The sequence below is a fragment of the Megalopta genalis genome, chromosome 5 (genome assembly GCF_051020955.1).
Source record: "Megalopta genalis isolate 19385.01 chromosome 5, iyMegGena1_principal, whole genome shotgun sequence".
NCBI classification, from domain to species: Eukaryota; Metazoa; Arthropoda; class Insecta; order Hymenoptera; family Halictidae; genus Megalopta; species Megalopta genalis.
Window position 1 is genome coordinate 20,242,128 of NC_135017.1, and position 19,058 is coordinate 20,261,185.

Sequence of the window (19,058 nt, forward strand, 5' to 3'; positions counted from 1 at the left end):
TGAGGGGAACGAAATCACGAAAGAACAATTTTCGAAATTACAATTACCGAAATTAACGCGTGTCCCGTGGTCACGGAAACGCAGACTCTTCCGAACTTACGCGAAATTGAACGAGAAATTAAACGAGAATGTGTCTCGTTAATTATACATTCTCGTCGCAAACGCATCGAATCTGCACAATAAGCGCCGACGGCTGCGAAAATAAAATAAATCGATAACTAAGAAATGATACATATTTCAACGGTGTTTTTGCCAAATCGAATGATGAAACGGCGCGTTCTAAAATTCGAATCCGACATTATTTTTACCGAAGAGAGAGAGAGAGAGAGAGCCAGGGACAGGGAAAGAACAGTTTCCGAAAATTTCAATTCGGAATTTATCTTCCACGTTCAATCGTGTCTCCCCGGTTCGCATTTAATTCGTTCCTTGTCGCAACGTTGATTCGTTAAAAAATTGTAAAGAGGCTACGTAGGAAATAGCGTTGAATCACGAACGAAATTGCAGACGCTTCGGCGTCCACGCATCGTTTGTCACGATCCCCAATCGTGAACAAGGCGAACCGGCGTCGTCATCTTTTTCTCGAGCAAACGTGACACAGTGCGCAATATGGCCGCAGTTTGGGATTACTGTTGTAACGCTCGATGAAATCACTGAGAAATATATATATCAGATTGCTGCGCACATTGTCCGCCGGCGTGCACTTTCCAGTTTGATTGTTCTCGAACCCCGATGCACCGTCGTTACAACCATACCGCCGGATTTCAAGCATTTGTGAGAACAATTTATGGCTCGATCGTGAAACTAAAATGACGTTGAAAGAACTTAAAAAAGATATTCTTAGGTTATTTTCAATTTATTGGAATTATTCAAAGAGAACGAACATTCTATTCTAACATCCGATTTGGGTTTTTTTTACTATTGTTTTAGATCATTCTCATTTTGCACAAAGATCTTATTTTATGGAAATTATTGAGAAGCAGTGAAGTTAAGGTTTCAGTAAAATTTGACACAATTCCTCGTCTATTTTTACGATAAATTAATATTATCAGTATTAATAATAATATTGATGGAATATGTAATGATATTACTAATTATAGTATATTATATATAATATATAATTATAATACAAAATATACAATTATAATATATAATATATAATTATAATATATAATATACAATTACAATATATAACATACAATTACAATATATAATATACAATTACAATTTTATAACACACAAATACAATATATAATATACAATAATCATAATGATACGATGAATAAATTAATATTTATTAAAATCACAAGCACCATTTGGAAAGAATACAGCGAATGCACGAGCATCGCGCTCGTGTTTCGATAAAAATCGTCGCGTTCCATCGGTTCGGACTCTGGCCGAGCAGCTCGCAGAAAGTTGCGGCTTATTGGCGAGCAACGGAACAAGGAATGTTATTGTTTCGCGAGTGCCCGAGATTACGTGGGTACGTGCTGTACGTACCGTAGAGGGATTTCGAGTCACCGATGAATTATGCACGGGAGGAAACGGAGGGTCGTTACGAGGAATTCCGGCCGCGCCGCTGTTGGAACATTTCTTCCAGAAACACGTGTTTCGTCTTTTCTTTTAACGCGGCCCGCCGACGCGTGATTCCTGTCTCTCACGTTCCTCCTAAAAAGAGTTACGCGCCTGTGCCGCCTATGCCGTGGATCCGCGGCATGCGTTTCGGTAGGGTTCCCGCGGCAGTTCTCACACCGTCGAATATCTGCACCCACGAAATCGTGGTCGTCGCCCGTCGATCGTTGCCAAACCGTTCCATTTCACGCAGCTTAAATAATCGAGGGCTCGCAGCTTAAATAATTGCCGCTGCGACCGGGCAACTGTACACTTTTTAGCCGCTGGATTTTTTAATTTTCGAATCGGTGCAGCGAGTTCTCTCTGTTCTGCTATATCTCAGCGTGTTTTGCTATTATTTCATCGCTGTACCCATCGCGGATCTTCGTGCAGAAGCGAGAGAGACTCGTCGATAAACCGTGAGAGGAACGGCGATTAAAGCGTTTCCTCGTTATTTCAATAAATCGAAAAATCACGCGACAGCGTTCTCAAACATCTCCGACGTCTCCTCGCGATGTTTTATACCGTCCGTTCGTTTCTTTTTTCTCTCTAGTCAACGCACAAAGTCCGTAGTTCGCTTTACGATCGAGCAAAAATAATGATCGCGGAAATAGAATTTCGTTGTTTTCTTCGTTCTTTTTGCCTTAAAAAAACAGTCGAATCTACGCGACGATCGTTGCGCAACGACGTTTTTCGTATCGAATCGAACCGAAATTGTTAAAAAAAAAGAAAAGACTGAAATGCGTGCGCAGGTTCGTTCGCGTAGCTCGAAACGCGCGAGGGCCAAAGAAACGTGACGACGAGACGGTAAAAAAGAGAACCGTGCACGAAGCAGATAATATCGCGGTCATCCTACGCACCGCGTTCGATCGTAAATAAGTATGCCCGCGTTCTTCCACTTGCGAGTGGATGAGTCACCGTTCGTAATTTTATTCCGTGCAATTATTATTCGTTTTGCCCCGGAACGCGCGCGACCGAACGCCGCTGCCGCCGCCGCCGCCGGATAGCGGATTATATTCTTAAAGCGAAGCGGAAGCACGCCCACGTCTGGAAGCAGAAGGTTTCGTTCGTTAAGCTCCTCGTGTGTCTGTGTGTCTGCGTGTTTTGTAACGCCGGCAGACCGAACGGCGGCGGTGGCGCAGGGAACGCTCGTAATTAGCGACTAATTAGTAATGCGAGCGCGACGATTACACCGTAAACGAGCCGTGAGTTCTTATCCGTGCCGTATGCCGGATGCGGTTCATCGATTCGACTAATAATATTTTCGGGGCAGATGTGTTTTCCATCCGGTCCGGCGGAAGCGCCACGAATCTTGGCCTCCTGAATGAGCAACGCGCTCTGCCCGCCCCGAGAGAGAGAGGAGCGGGAATCGGCTTTTTACGTATCGGCGAATTTAGATTTCCTCTTGTCGGTCAGGCGAACAGAACCGGCCCTCATGATCAATGCAAAACGAGACAACGGCTATTTTCCAACGGTGTAATAAAACTTGTCGGGATAGCTCTTCTCTGATACAGATGTATTATATGTATATTCGTTTCGCTCGTTTAACGTTTTCTTTTGTCAATCGTTAGAGCGACCTGGTTCCGGGCTTTTCTGTCTTAACGCTTTAACGGCACGACACGTGCGCGATGCTTTAATAATTGTGTGGGTGATTGCTTTGATAATAGGAAAAATATGATATCAAGGAAATATGATATAATAATATTATATTATATGAAGGAATATATAATAGAGATATGGTATAATAATAATATAGAATAATATAGAGGAAGTATAATATAATAATATTATATCATATAAAGGAATATATAATAGAGATATAGTATAATAATAATAATATAAAATAATATAGAGGAAGTATAATATAATAATATTATATCATATAAAGGAATATATAATATAGAGATATAGTATAATAATAATAATATAAAATAATATAGAGGAAGTATAATATAATAATATTATATCATATAAAGGAATATATAATGGAGATATAGTATAATAATAATACAGAATAATATAGAGGAAATATAATATAATATTATATCATATAAAGGAATATATAATGGAGATATAGTATAATAATAATACAGAATAATATAGAGGAAATATAATATAATAATATTATATTATATAAAGGAATATAATAATATAAAGGAAAAATGTTAAATTTCTTGTATTAAATGTGAATTATTTCATGAATTTACGGCCCCTGGCGATGTTTGACCGCGTAGAGGTGCGGCCATTAAAGTGTTAAACGGATGTATCACTTCGGGCGTAGAAGATGCAGAATCGTAATTCCTTCTGTAAATGTGCGCCGCGTGCTGTTAACCCTTTGCAGTCGAAGCCAATTTAGCTGTAAATCGAAAATAATACTTCCGACATGTAGGGTTTCCATTTTATAGATTTTATACATTTTATAGCGAATCTTATGACTCGTGGAACAGTTACACTTTTAACAATTTTTTAAAATCTGAACTTTGTTAATAGAAAAATGATCTTGAAGCGTGATCAACAATTTTAGCGGTGCCTCGGTGCCTCGCCGCTCGAGTGCAAACGATTGAATGTTTAGTATCAAGTTCTCTTAAATTCTAATTTATAATTTAAGCATACTTAATCGCGATAAGTGTTAGCGTGTCATCACGGTTTAGGTTCGGTATATTAATCGCCTCGTTTTAACGCGAAGAAGACACGTAAACATGTCAAATAGCGAAGTTGCGCGGAACAAGGTACATACGTACGTGTACAAAATGTGTTGCAGTGCACGGGGTGAGTCATCGGGGCATTTCTAACCTAACTGTTTTTCTGCTGCAGCGTTTGCATTGTGGGAAGTATGTTTCACACGTTAATCGTTGTTTTCTCGATGATACCGAAGATTATTACCAGCAAATAAGTGCTCCTAAATAGATAACGAAGTTGCAAACACGTGAAATAAAAGGAGTGCTTCTTAAAATGCATGTTTGCACATGCATTATGCACAGATGCCAATATTTGACCGTGCATTCACGAGCTAAGATTTATTCATCAAATAAATGTTCCTCTTTTATAACTGTCGCGAGGCATCGGAATAGAGTTTCTCTCGACGGCAACTGTACATTTTTGTAAAAAGTAACAAATTTCTAAGTTACTCGTGAGAAACTGTAATTAGCTAAATATACGTGTTTTATTATTCGATAATCTAAATAATAAATACGATACGAGGAATAGATTAACAGCGTCGCGTTTCGTCCGTCAATTTTCGGACGACAATATACTACAACAATTGATAATACAATACTAAATATAATACCAATAATTAATGCTAAATTTTCGGCATAAAATCTGCTTTCACGACTGACTCGGTTTCAACTGGCCTTAAATAACGATCGTGGACAGCGGGAAAAGAATTCCGGTCGCACGGAAATATTATTAATAACTGGAGCACGTTCGTCTCGAAGTAATAACTGCTGTGCAACAACGGCTTGCGTGGAAGACGAAATATTTACGCCGTTCTTTCGCGTCGATATCGTTGAACGCGTGGCGTCCGGGGCCGCGGACAATGAACAATTTGGAGGGAAAAAATTCGCATCGCCAAAGAACAGGAGCGAGAATGAAAATAAACGGTCGCCGCGCTGTGTCGGAGGGAGACACGGATACTATCCGTCGGATAGAACAACGGCTGACGAAAGAGGAAGGAAGGAAGCGACTGGCGAGGGTGGCGGAGGGTGCGGAGGGTGCGGAGGGTGCGGAGGGTGCGGAGGGTAGGAGAGAGAGAAGGAGGGAGGGAGAGCGAGCGAAAAAGGGAGAGACAGAGAGAGCAAAAAGAGAGAGAGAGAGAGGGTGAGGGAGGGAGTACGAGCGAAAAAGGGAGAGATAGAGGGAGAGGGAGAGAGAGCGAGCGAGAAAGGGGGGAGAGAGATGGTCGGTTGCTCGATAAAGAGAAACGACAACCCTGCGCATACGCATTGCGAATATCCGAGGTATCTTCAATGGGCTGGTTGCCCATTCGCATCCGCTGTAGGGGTAGAGGCTCTTTCATTGAGCGGCTCCGTTACTTCCGCTTTCCGTTCATGCGTCACCTTCTCCGTCTTTTTCTCCCCCCTCTCCATCGGTTCCACGCTCCTTTGCAACTTTTTCGCTTCTGTTTTCCATCGATATTTGCGTATCGCGGCTCTATGCAGTTTGTCGGCGAAAGAAAAAAGCGCCCGCAGCTCTCGGGAGGCGAGCAGAAATTTCACAGTCGACGGAACCATCGATCGACTCGTAGGGGAGTGTCGCCGATATCGTACCGCTTTAGAAATTTCGGGTCCTTGAGGAAAGGTGTGCCTATTCGAACCGGTATTCCGGTCTGCTTTCCTCGGTTTTATTTAGCTGGAAAATCTCCCGAGAGATTCTCACAGTCCTGGACGACTTGGTTCTTGGTTCGAATGTTTTTCATCCACTCGTTTGCCACTTTTCGGGATATTTAAAGATATTTGGAATAGTTTATATCCGAATATTTTGCCTTTTAAGCAATGTTAAAATATTCTGCGTATTTCATAGAGCTCCGAATATAATTCGTTTATTTTCAATCGTTTAAAAATCATCTTATCAATTCGAAGCTTCGTTTTTTGGATGTCGGATTCTTTGGATATTAATTAGCATCATTTGTAGTTAAATATGCTGTCACATTGTCCAGCTGTATTTCTTAAGATTCTTCTATATTAAATTCTAAATATAAATTTTTTCTATAGAAATTCTTCGTTTTTCATGCGCGTTTTTCATCATTCATTTTTCTGCGAGTTCGCATGAAAAAAGAGATCTCGGTTGTCGCAACAAATGAATAAAAATTACGAAGAATTTCCAAGTGGGATATTTTTCTGTCCCGGAGAGCGTCGGCAAGACAGCATTTTCATCGGGGACGTGGCAAGACGCGTTCTCTCCCACGTTCTTACGTCGCGCTGATATTCACCCGAACGTTCGCGTAATTCTCCGATGTTCGCCGCGACCGCGACGGCTCGTTGAACTGTTTAATAAACAGCCCGGTTTCCATAGTCGACAAGAACGAATTCAGTTCGCCGAGCGGGCCCCGTCGCTTTCGTTTCGCATTAAATACAAAGTCGGAACGCGCCGGGTTCCCGTCTCTCTTTTCGTTCCTCGTCGTCTCCGACGACGCTGCACGACGACGCAGCACGACGGAGGGCTGACGAAGTCGATCGCGACGAAGTCGAACGAGAAGGCGCGAGCCTAACGACGATGGGAAAGCGGAGGAAATTTGATTGGCGAAGATGAGGAACGCGGGAAGGGGTAGGAAAGAGAGAGCCGTCCGCGACCTCGACGTTTATTTCTCGCCGCCGGAAATTTATCGTCGCCCTTTTATTTCTCCGGCTCTGCTCTCTGGAACGTTCTCTTGCCCCTAGCAACAACCCTGCTTAGTAATTACAAACTCGAGGCGGAACGAACGCGGGAAAGGGACGGAGACAGGGAATGAGGGAGGCCGCGTTTTGCGGAGGGTGCCCAACTCCCCCTTTCATTCGCGCCATTCGAAAAGTCCTCGTCGCAACATCGATATCGACTTGGTAACGTCTGTTTCCGCTGACCTTCCGCCGCTATCCCCTTTCTTTCATTTTTTATCTGCTTCCGGCTGCAACAAAACGGACATTTTTTTGAACGTGAAGCAGCTCCCCGTTGAACGTTCCGACTTGCAACGTTTCTGACCACCTCGAAGTATTTCGTAATGTTGAAGTATATTTTTGATCGAATTAAAGCTGAAATGTTTTAGGTGCCGAAAAGAGGACGAGTTCAAGATTCTGGGCTATTTATTTTAAATGTTTGATAAACGCGCGAAGAATTTCAGCGCGTAACGATCTCGCGGGGGGTTAAATCTTCGCAAATCTCGCGAACGCCTGCAGACGTATCAACGCGATCGGGGGCAGCTTGAAAATTACGTTCAGAAAAATTGACAAATGATAATTATCGCTAGATTTACGGAACCCGTCAAAATGGCGAGTCGCTAATTTTTTAATTGACGATTAGCCGTATCGTAAAGATACGTTTATGAGTTATTTATTCAATTTATATGTTACTTACATATATATAGCTAACGATATATTTATATGTTACTTACAATAGCTACTTAAAAATAATTACTTAAAAATCAGAATAAATGTCTCATCGTCACTCTTACAAACAGCTGTTTTTCGTGCCCCGTGAATCTATCGTTATAAGCGAATTTTTGCTATCATTATTGCTACACTTTTTTGGAAAGTATTCGAGGGTTAAATCACGGGGCGACATTTGCGAGAATTTCGTAGAATTTCCTCTCATTCAATATTCGCGAACCGTGTCAACCGATGCAACATTCATAAAGACTAATGGAAACCGGACGCTTTGACGTTTCAATAATATTATCGGGAATTGCTGGAATCTGTTTTTCGTCGTGCGCCGGCAAAAAGTAAGCGTGAGAACGATATTACGCGCGGAATAATTACGCGGATAGGTCGAGGAGGGGTGGAGGGGGTGAGTATAGGAACGGTTGAAGCGAGAGATCTTGACCTATGCGGTATGGTAATCAATCTCCCAAATTAGCGTTTTTCGAGCTTCCAATGGAATACCGCAGCGAATAGGGGCGGCGCGAGGGAAATGTGAACTGAAATCGCCGGGGTTGACCTAGTTCGCGAGTGATGACGTCGACTGGTCCATTCACCCTGCATTTCTTTCAGATACAACGCGCTAACTCCTGTTGCCAACGAGCTTTCGATAACGGCCGCGCCCGCGATTTATCAATCACGCCGATTTCCACCGTTACATCGAACTCGTAAAACCGAAGGAACGGTGCGAGGCTTAATTCCCAACCATTTTTAGGAGAACCACCGTGTCGACATTCATTTTATTACACCGGGTACAGTGGCTGCGAAAAGTGTTCCCACGCTTCCGGCACGAAAGAAATCTCTCGAAAACATTCGAATTTTGTCGAAACGTTGAAAAGACCAGGCTACCGGACGAGAGAAACAATTTTGTAAAAATTACGGTTGATTGGAATGATGGAACAGAGTAAATTACAGTGTTTTTTGATAACTCGTTTTATATTATAGTTGATTTTACTAGCCGCATGATTTTAGAAGAATTCGAATCACAGCGAAGCTTTCTTCTACGACTGAAAGATTATTTATTGTAAACAGGAAATAAAAATGCTGTTGGACCTTGTTAATTTTCTACATTTTTCTACGTTTATTAAAAAGTTGCCGCTGGCATAAATGAATAAATATCCGCGGTCCGCATATTGCTGTCGCTCCGCTTTAGTTTTCGAGATATTCGATAAAAACTATTAGAAACACTCCGCTGAACTCCGCCTTTTTTCCGATAACCAAACTCATCCTTCAGGCTGGAACCACCCCTCCGCACCCCTCGCCCCCTGAAGAATGAGTTCCGTCGTAGTTCAGAACAACTTTAGTTTGAATTTATAAAAAGAACACTGTATCGCGCAATTTGCACACCTGCACGCCTCCTTTATTCCCACGTATAATTTCTTTTATAGTTAAGCAGGGGTCTGTGTATTTTGCTTACGAGTGTTTTGCACCAGCACGTAATCTTGTCATGTAAGTGCTTTTCGAAATGATTGCTAGATGGCTCTATACGTTGGAGTCTACTGTGGCAAGCGTGATCAGAATCTACGCCGAACCCTGAGAGTTCTTCGCAAGACTGATTTTTTAAGTCCATGAAAATTAGATCTCTATTGTAATTAGTCTCTGACACAGATAAAAGACTTACTCTTCGAATGAAACGTTGTGGAAATGAGAATACAATCTCATACTAACAAATCTGTGACAGCATTCGATTAAATGGTTGCAGATAATTGGTTGTACACAGTTAATTTTAGAATTGTAGTTACAATAATATCTCTCTCATTTGTAGTTATAGAAATTAATTGGAGATTGTTAATTGTAGAATTGTAGTTACAATAATATTATTTATAGATATAGGAATTAGTTGTAGATAGTCAATTGTAGAATTTTAGTTACAATAATATCATTTGTAGTTATATGAATTAGTTGTAGGTAGTCAATTGTAGAATTATAATTACAATAATATCATTAATAGTTATAGAAATATCGTTATAATAATGTAATTTATAGTTATAGACATCTAGTTATAATAATATCATTTATAGTTACAGAAATCTAGTTATAACAATATCATTTATAGTTACATAGTAATATCGTTATAATAATGTAATTTATAGTTATAGACATCTAGTTATAATAATATCATTTATAGTTATAGAAATCTAGTTATAATAATATCATTTATACAGTTATAGAAATCTAGTTATAACAATATCATTTATATTTACAGAAATCTAGCTATAATAATACAATTTACAGTAGTATCAATGTAATTAAGTTTTAACAATTGTCATACTTCCGTTGTAATCATTTCGCAACAATGCTAAAATCCGCTTAAATTTCGTCGTTAATCGTCGACGTTAATTTTCCGAACGGAATTATTTTCGATTGGTTGCCAGTTGTCGATACGAATTTGGTTGAACGGAGAATTTGAATTGTTTATTGCGTTCAAAGCCGATTCATTTACGAGTACGAAATTGTATACGTATAATGCAGCGAGAGAGGGAGGAGACGACTACGGTGACCTATTTAGAGGACAGCACTGTCGGCAGATTCATTCATGCCGGGATCCTTTTGTGAAGGATGCGCTTTGAAACGGCGATCCGCACGACAGTAAATCCCGTAATGAAATATCGTGTGTACACGATTCTAAATGAGATCATCATTACGAAGCCGAAGAGTTTCCAGTCCTCTTGCGTCAAGCAATTGCGAATTTCTCCGTGAATCGCTGGCTTCCTAATTGAAAGGAAGGAAAGTTAACGATGTTCTATGCAAATACGAGCCTCGCGATTATCCATCCATTCCTTCGGCATCAGGATACTCTGTCGTCCAGATACGTTCCGTATGCAATCGGCTCAATCGAAAGCGACCTATATGCAAAGCTATTCGCTGTATAAATCAATAAAAAAGGAAATTCGGCGCGCCACCAAAGTGACCGATTATAGAAAATTCTATACTTCACCGATCTAATTTACTTCACCGATCTAGAATTAGGAACATCGATCGATTTTTAGTCGATTAATTTACGAGCGATACACGATTCATTTGGTCAGTCGATCAAATCGAACGCCGATCGACGATTAAATTGATTAATTCGTCGAATCATTCGCCGATATTTCGACGTTCGATTCTCCTTAATCAACGATGGACGATTAGTTTTGCTAATTCGTTCAATTATTCGCCGATATTTCGACGTTCAATTTGTTTCCTTTTTCTCTTCAATCAACGACGGCCGATTAGTTTAACCAATTCGTTAAATTATTCGCCGATATTTCGCGACGTACAATTTGTTTCAGTCAACGACTCGCGATTAATTTCGTCGATCGATTATTATCGTTCGCCAATTTAACGACGATTAATCATCGCAGTCGTGCGAGCATATTGATCAATGAAACTACAAATTTTAATCGTTCGACGCTCGACTCTGCCTCCGTGGTCTCTTTTACGGCCTGTGCCATTGCCGATGACGCTGTGTCGCTCGACGAGAACGACGTCGCTCGACGATCCCGTCGGTCCCCGGGTCTACGAAACCCGTCGGTTGTATTTTCGAAAATTCGATTTTCCGCGAACGCTTGATTACGTTGCGCGGGCACCGTGACAAGCAGCGCCCGGCTTTGACGGAGGACCGGCACGAGACGGGTGCAGAGGGACACGGAAATTCTATGGCGACCCAGTTCGCGAATAGTGACGTCGATGAGACCATTCAACTAGCAGTTTACCCAGGAACACATCGTGCAGCCGCGCCGCGACCCGACGCGACGAAACTGGGTCATCCTCGTATAATGCATCCCTTTCAGCATCCTTGGATGCCGTAAAAATAGAGTCTCGGCTGGCTAAACGCGATCTCCTTGATAAAAACACCCGTATTCCTGCGAATCAGTTCCCATTTACTTCGCGGCACTCCGTCGATGCGTTCACCGTCGGTCTCGTCTCTCGTCGCGTGCCCGCGCAACTCTATGGGGATGAACGGTTCTCGCAAAACGATCGATTCCTCGAGTCGGTTCCGGAATCGCAGCGGCGACGATCGATTTGCTAGAAAATCGAACGGCCCGTACGATCGATCGATTTAGAAATAATCGCGTCGAAGGGCGCCGAGAGGAGCACAAAATGTGTCTAATCGATAGAGATTCTAAAATTAATCGTTTCTATGGAAAATCAACTTTTACTATTTAGCAACGTTCCGATTCAATGGATATCTCGACCCTTGTTCGAGGTGCCCGTTTAACACTCGAACGGAGAACCTTTTCGACAAGAATATAACCCGAGTATGCTTTGGGTCCGGTCGTCGTTTTTATTCGTCAGTTTCTTCCAACAGATTTATTCGTTAGTTTTTCCATGGTTCTGAAAGGCAGAGTTTCTCTAGCTTTTCTGGAGCTTTTGTAGCATCCGAAAATTTCAATTAATTGTCGGAAATTAAATTATACTTTGGGTTCAATATACTGCATGTCCCAAAATTATGGTATTCTTGGGGAATGAGGGGTTCCTGAGGTCATTTGAAGCAACTTTTTCCTTAGCGAAAATGCAATTCGTGGCTTCGTTTACGAGTTATTAGCGAAAAACAGTGACCAATGAGAGGCGAGCTCGCCTGGCGCTAGGCGGCCGAGCCAATCGACGGAACTGGGCGGCGACCGCTCGTTGGCTCGGCCCCGCCTCGCGCTGCTGATCTCGCCTCTCTTTTGTCACTGTTTTTCGCTAATAACTCGCAAAGGAAGCCTCGGAGAAAATTGTTGTAAAGGAAAAAGTTGCTTCAAATGATCTCAGGAATCCCTCATTTCCCGGGAGTACTATAATTTTGGGAGATCCTGTATACTGTAAATTCTTTATTTTAATTATAATACCTTATTTATATCTGCTTTATTTATGTCCACCTTATTTATATCTGCCTTATTTATATATCTTATACTTATAATACCTTATTTATATATACCTTATATCAATTATATGATCCTCAGAACCATAAGTCTTCCTTAGAGTCACAAAGACCCGTGTTTTATAACGAGCTGCGGTTACTTATGTAGATATAAATCTTTATGCACTAATTGAGAGAATCTGAAATCAAAGAGATAATACGCTCTATTAAGAGGCCCCATTAGACTGCAAAGAGAATAACGATCTCTTTCTCCCGTAATAACAGCCCCGTTCGAGTAGATCCCAGCGAAGATCTTCGAAACTGTCGATCGTGTAGAAAAGTAATTCCGTACAAAAATTTCTTTCGCACACGATTCCGAGGTGCACAGTGCAGTGCAGCTGGGGTTACTGCAGAGTGACCAATTACCGTGCCTTTAATTCATCTTCGAGCATAATTAACTTCACGTTCAAAAATGAACGAAATAAAATACTAACAAGATTTCATACAGCTTACTGGACAAATATAAAGTGAATTACACCGAGAAATTTTAATACCGTAAAAATTCGTCCGAGAAATGATTTGGCAATTTTTAACGGTGCCTCGGAGTCGTCGTACGACCGCGAAGCGTCGAATTCGTTGACCGGCGTTTTTTTGGGGGGAACATCGGAATTCCGTAAACGGGTTCTCGGCGGGCCCGAGCGCGCGGCTCGCATAAATTACGAAGAAGGAAGTAAATAATTGTGGCGTAGAGAACGTGCCCCGTCGTCGCGAAAGTAATGCTCGGCCGGCCGTCTCCATTCATGGAGTTTCATCATTCTCATTAGAAGTTCACGTAACATGGTAACGGTTGATCCATAATTTTCAAGACTCCGGCTGCATCCTCTCCGCGCGTAATTTCACGTTAAGAAACGTGGAAATTTTCCACGCTCCATTTCACAACCTCCCCCGGTGAAACGCGAGCGTGCATCAGCGCCGAAAGTCTCCTCGATTGGTGATATAATAACTTCGACGTACCGCGACGTCGTGACCCGTGCAACTAAACCGTACAGATTACTGTTATTAAGCAAATAACCTTCGGCGATTGCGTAAATCGTTTTTTTCCGACGGATCAATTTCGCCATTACGATACGCGTATCTTTCCGCCAGACGACGATCGTCGAGAGCGCGTAAACTCGTACGTTTCTTGCTCGCCAATTCGATTCGAACCCTTCGTCGCGCCCTTGGTACGCCTATTCTCGTGCGCGATATAAAATCTCGCGCTGTCGGAAATATTTATTGCATCGTCTGTCACAAATCACGCGACGATTCTCGGCTTTGCTAGACATCGACGCGATACACGCTTTGCGCGCTCGAGGGAGATATCGATAGCTTTTCAAAATAAATTTAATTTCTTTCTATAAATATAAACAATATAAATATAAATATTATAAATATAATAATATAAATATAAATATTATAAATATAAATAATATAAATATAAATAATATAAATACTTAGTTACACGAATATTTGCGAAGCTGCCAATGAGATTTTGACAAGAAGCGTTCAACTAAGATTTCCAGGACTTCGCAGAGGGTTTTATTGGAATATAGCACGAAATTAAAGAAGATTAAATGTTTTTAAAAAGTTATTGATACCTCGGATAGCGCGTTAAACGATCTATCGTCGTATAGTTTGCATTTTCCATCGGTTTTTTTCACTCGATCGTTTAATTCGGCGTTGCGAAAGAATTTGTAATAACGATTGATTAATCGAACGAACAGCTCGGAGCCTTTTCAAATTACCAACGCGAATGACTAAATGAGAAAGTATTGCTATTCTCATTCCGAATGATGATTCAGGCCCACCAGGAGATCAACGGCCTGTATGACACGCTACATCGCGATGCAAGGTTACCAGCACACGGTGAACCAATCTTTCAAATGTCTCTGTCCAACCGGCAAGGTGAATCACGGGACATTCAGCATCTATTATCGAAGCAATCTCGGATCCATACGGGCGAGGATTCGTTCGGGTTAACATCGAATGACCTTGCGGCCTTACAGGCCGTTCAACTCTTTCACGCGGCGCGGCTATCGTCTCTGGTAGATTAAAAGAGCCATCGCCTCCGTTCGTAATTTACATATGTATGACACGGGAACGGTTCACGGGTGTGTGCGAACAACATTTTCGACGATGACGATATATCCCAATTAGCGCGTCGTTCGAATCCGTTATGATTTTTTACAAAAGGTTTCTCCCGCGATCGGCCGATGCTTTTAACACGTTCCTCGACCCCGGTTTTCGTGAGAACCACCTTCCTCCCCTTGTAAACCGCTTCGACATCGTTGAAGCAGCGCGGCCGAGCGCCGAGAAGAATCTGATGAAAAATACAACTCGGCTTTCCGTATTAATAGCGACGCCAGATTAAAAATAATACGGGAGCTGCTCTATTGGTCGGTTTTAATTATGAGATAGGCGGCGGATCAATTTAAGATCCGACGAGTTCTTTATCAGCGTGGCCAGAATCGACCCCTGCGGTAGTTGTGGCAATTATTTCCTGACGACATTTTAATCGTCGCCGATTAATGCTGAACTACTGACCTAGCGAGACTTTTAAAAATGGAAAGATTTCGCCCGTACAGACGGATCTTTTTGCGAAATAAAAGTCGTCTGCATTGATAACTAGTGGACCTATATTTTAAGCACTTATTATAGATATTTTTACGTTGCTTAAATCATCGTATTTTATTTTATTTTTAATTGATCGTATTCTATTTTATTTTTAACTCGTCGTATTTTATTCTATTTTATTTTTAACTCGTCGTATTTTATTCTATTTTATTTTTAATTCGTCGCATTTTATTCTATTTTATTTTTAACTCGTCGTATTTTATTCTATTTTATTTTTAATTCGTCGCATTTTATTCTATTTTATTTTTAGCTCATCGTATTTTATTCTATCCTATTTTATTCTATTCTACTTTATTTTATTTCATTTTCTTGTCTTATTCTATCTATCTTATTTTATCGTACGGTATGCAATGTACAAGGAGATGGTCCACTTGCAATCCACAAAGAAATCAACAAAGTTAATTTATTACATATTTGTAAAATGAATTAAGTATTTCATCTAGCATGTTATTTAATACAGAAATAAATTACTATTTCAAACGAAGCATGTGCAAGACAGCTGATAGAAATATTGATTGCAAATATTATTATTTCATACTTGAAACATTGAAGATACACAAACATTTACTCGTTTTAACAACATTATTGGATTGATCCATGGCACCGGTATCTCGAAATTCTTTCAAACGTTTCAAAGCGTATCCGGTTCGATAAAGTCGCGCGTTAAATAAATGATCACGCCTCGAATTCATATAAAAGATTCGCAACGAACTTCCCGAACGAGTTTCGGTCTTTCCGGCACGTCCGAATGAAGTTTTAATAAAAAACAGTCGCGCCGAACGGTTTTTATTGAATAATTGCATAAGCCGCGAAGTTTCAGACGGAAACGCGAGCAAGTTTTAATGCGATCAAAGTTTCCAATCCCGGCGCGGAACTTCTCTGAAGCCGGGACGTTCGGCCGAAACACGGGAAACTTTGAAATTAGGGAAAAAATCCGTCGACGATATGCGGCGAGGCGTCGGGTTCGGGGAACGGGGGACACGAACGAATGTGTTCCGGCTTCTATTCTTGGGATCGTCGGCCTTCGGACCCCTTTTTCCGCAGGAAAAAGGCAAGAGGTCGCGCGTTTCCGGCTTACCAGAACTCGAGAAGATCCTCAAAGAAGGAACTGGCGCGTTTCTATCCCTTTTACAGAGGGCCTGATCACGACTGGCCCCGACTGTGACTCATCTGTCAACATCTGTTACTCATACAGGCTGATTTTTACTAAATTTTTTGATGATTTGTACTTAATTTTTTCGGCCTTAGTATACGATTTGCACCGTAGTATATGATTTTGATCGCAGAGCATATAATTAACAACTAAACTGCGGATCTGTATGCAAAATAAAAATTGTACGCATTATTTGCAAGAAATCGTCTCGATTAATTCTAACGAGATCTAAATAATACAATCAAATCGTTGAATTTTTCTGATGAAATCGCTGTTTGTGTTTCGCATACCAATTGTGCTATAAATGCATGAAATCCGCAGTCTATTAAGTGATTTGTTACTACTTCGACAAAAAATCGACTTCCATTTTTATTGTATCTTTTTTCAAGACCATCTTTAATTGTTTCTTATCGACACAATATCGAAAAGCGCCTTATTTCGATATATGCTCTGATAAAAGAGTTGAAAAAACGAGACTTCTTTGTAGATCATTTTCTGTCACTTCACGCAATTTAATATTTCCTGCAAGCATTTTTGTACACATTGTCCACCGCGAATCAGACTTTCTACGGTCTGAAAAAGATTCTTTCAACCCTTCCACGACCGCGCCAGAGACCTGAAAAATGTTATAAAATTATTTACATTTTATTTACAATTTTATAAATTTATTCGCATTCGTAGCTCCCGCAAATCTGAGTAAACTGAAGCAGTAATTTTTAATTAGACGTGCAAGATTTCCCGAATCGGTGATCGATCGACTGAATTTAAAACGGGGAGATCTCCCCATTCGGTTGGCGAAGTGTTAACGTCTTCGTTGCTTTAAATTTCGCCCAGCCGTTCTTTCTCGAAAAACGCGCAACACAGCTGCAGTCTATTTATCAGCACAGTTTATTGTGTACACTGTATTATAGTATTGTCGCGGGGCGTGCACGATCGCGTTTGCCGTGCAATTATATCCCGCGATAGTGTTCGCGAGACCCTGAAAACGCGCGCGCATCGCGGTGCACGGATGCACGCTTAATATGTGGGTGAACAAAGGAGACTGGCTTGAATGAATCAGAAGAAGAGTCGAACGGCGCGGCGTCGCGTCATATCCGGATGCGCAGCCGACACCTGCCTCCTTCTCAATGATTAATTCGTAGCTAAAGCCCACGTCTTCCTGCCTCTCTTCCTTTTCACTTCCGTCTGGCCGACATCTGGCTCGCCGCGCGATTTTTCTATTCATCCTTTTACACGCGGTCCGGCCTCCCCGACATCTTCTGCGCGTGTGCTCGCGCTTCTCTCTCTCTCTCTCTCTCTCTCTCTCTCTCTCTCTTTCTCTCACTCTTTCTTTCTCTCTCTCTCTTTCTTTCTCTCTCTCTCTTTCTTTCTCTTTCTCTGTCTACTATATCTTTCTCTCTCTCTTGCTTTCTCACTCTTTCTCTCTCTCTCTCTCTCTCTCTCTCTCTTTCTTTCTCTCTCTCTTGCTTTCTCTCTCTTTTTCTCTCTCTCTCTCTCTCTTTCTTCCTCTCTCTCTCTTTCTTTCTTTCTCTCTCTCTCTCTCTCTCTCTCTCTCTCTCTCTCCGTGTACGTGTTCCACGCACGTTTACGTGCGCGCGCGATGCCCCAGGATCAAACGGCGCTATCTTCTATTCTTATCGCGCGCGAGAGACCCCGCTCGGCTGAAAAACAATTACATAAGTTTCTTTTTTCTTTTTTACGCGAACTTGAAACACATTCACCAAACGCGAGTAGTTCTCCGTGTCGTAAATAAAACTGCACGGCCTATTTATAAACGTTTCCCCGTTATATAAAAACGTCTAATAAAAGCGGCGAGACGACGGCACCAAGCTCGATCGATAATCGGCCGAACGGGATTTTTTTTAGCGCCCGCCGCGACCCGATCGGCGCTCTCTTTCGCGATACCTTTAAAAATGCATCGCTGTTTCCAATGATAATTTTGGTTGCACCCGGTGATCCAGGTTCGTTCGCTTCGGACGATTCGGAGAAGCGTTTTCGCACGGTTCCGATACTGGAACAGCATTCTCGCGATCGCTGGCGACGCCGTTGCATCGCCGTGAAAATACATGTGTTATGTCTCCCTTACTGACGCTCAGATTGCGCACAAAAATGGACAATTTCAGATGAGGTGATACGATTATTCGAGCCTTGCAACTCGTTTTTATAGTTGTTGACAATCGATAAGCATAAAAAACGAGCCACAAGGCTCGATAAATCTCCTTTTCCAAAATTGTTCATTTTTGTGGACAATCTGAGCGTCGATTAGGGAGACATTACTGCATATCGTTTCGTGCGAACGCGTGATATGAATTGAAAATGCAAATCAAAATGCGAATTCTTACGTAAATTGTCGATCGATTGGTTGATTATTCGCTGATGGGTAATTACAAATAAATAATACATTTCCCTCCGGACATCTTTGTGCATCTCAATGCATCGTTCTCGTTGCCTAGTGAAACCAGAATAAATTACAGAAAAACAATTACAGACGAAACGTTGTCAACACCACGATTTCCGATAATATCCCGCGAAAAAAAAATTATGATCCTCAAAATAATACATTGTACCAGAATTTGTTTCCCGAAAGCGACACATTTTCGCATACTCGTCAGCGTCGAACGTTGAAACAGCTTAACACGATTGCTGTTAATTAAAGAAAATTATTCTCGAAATTACCTTCGATCTAACCTAA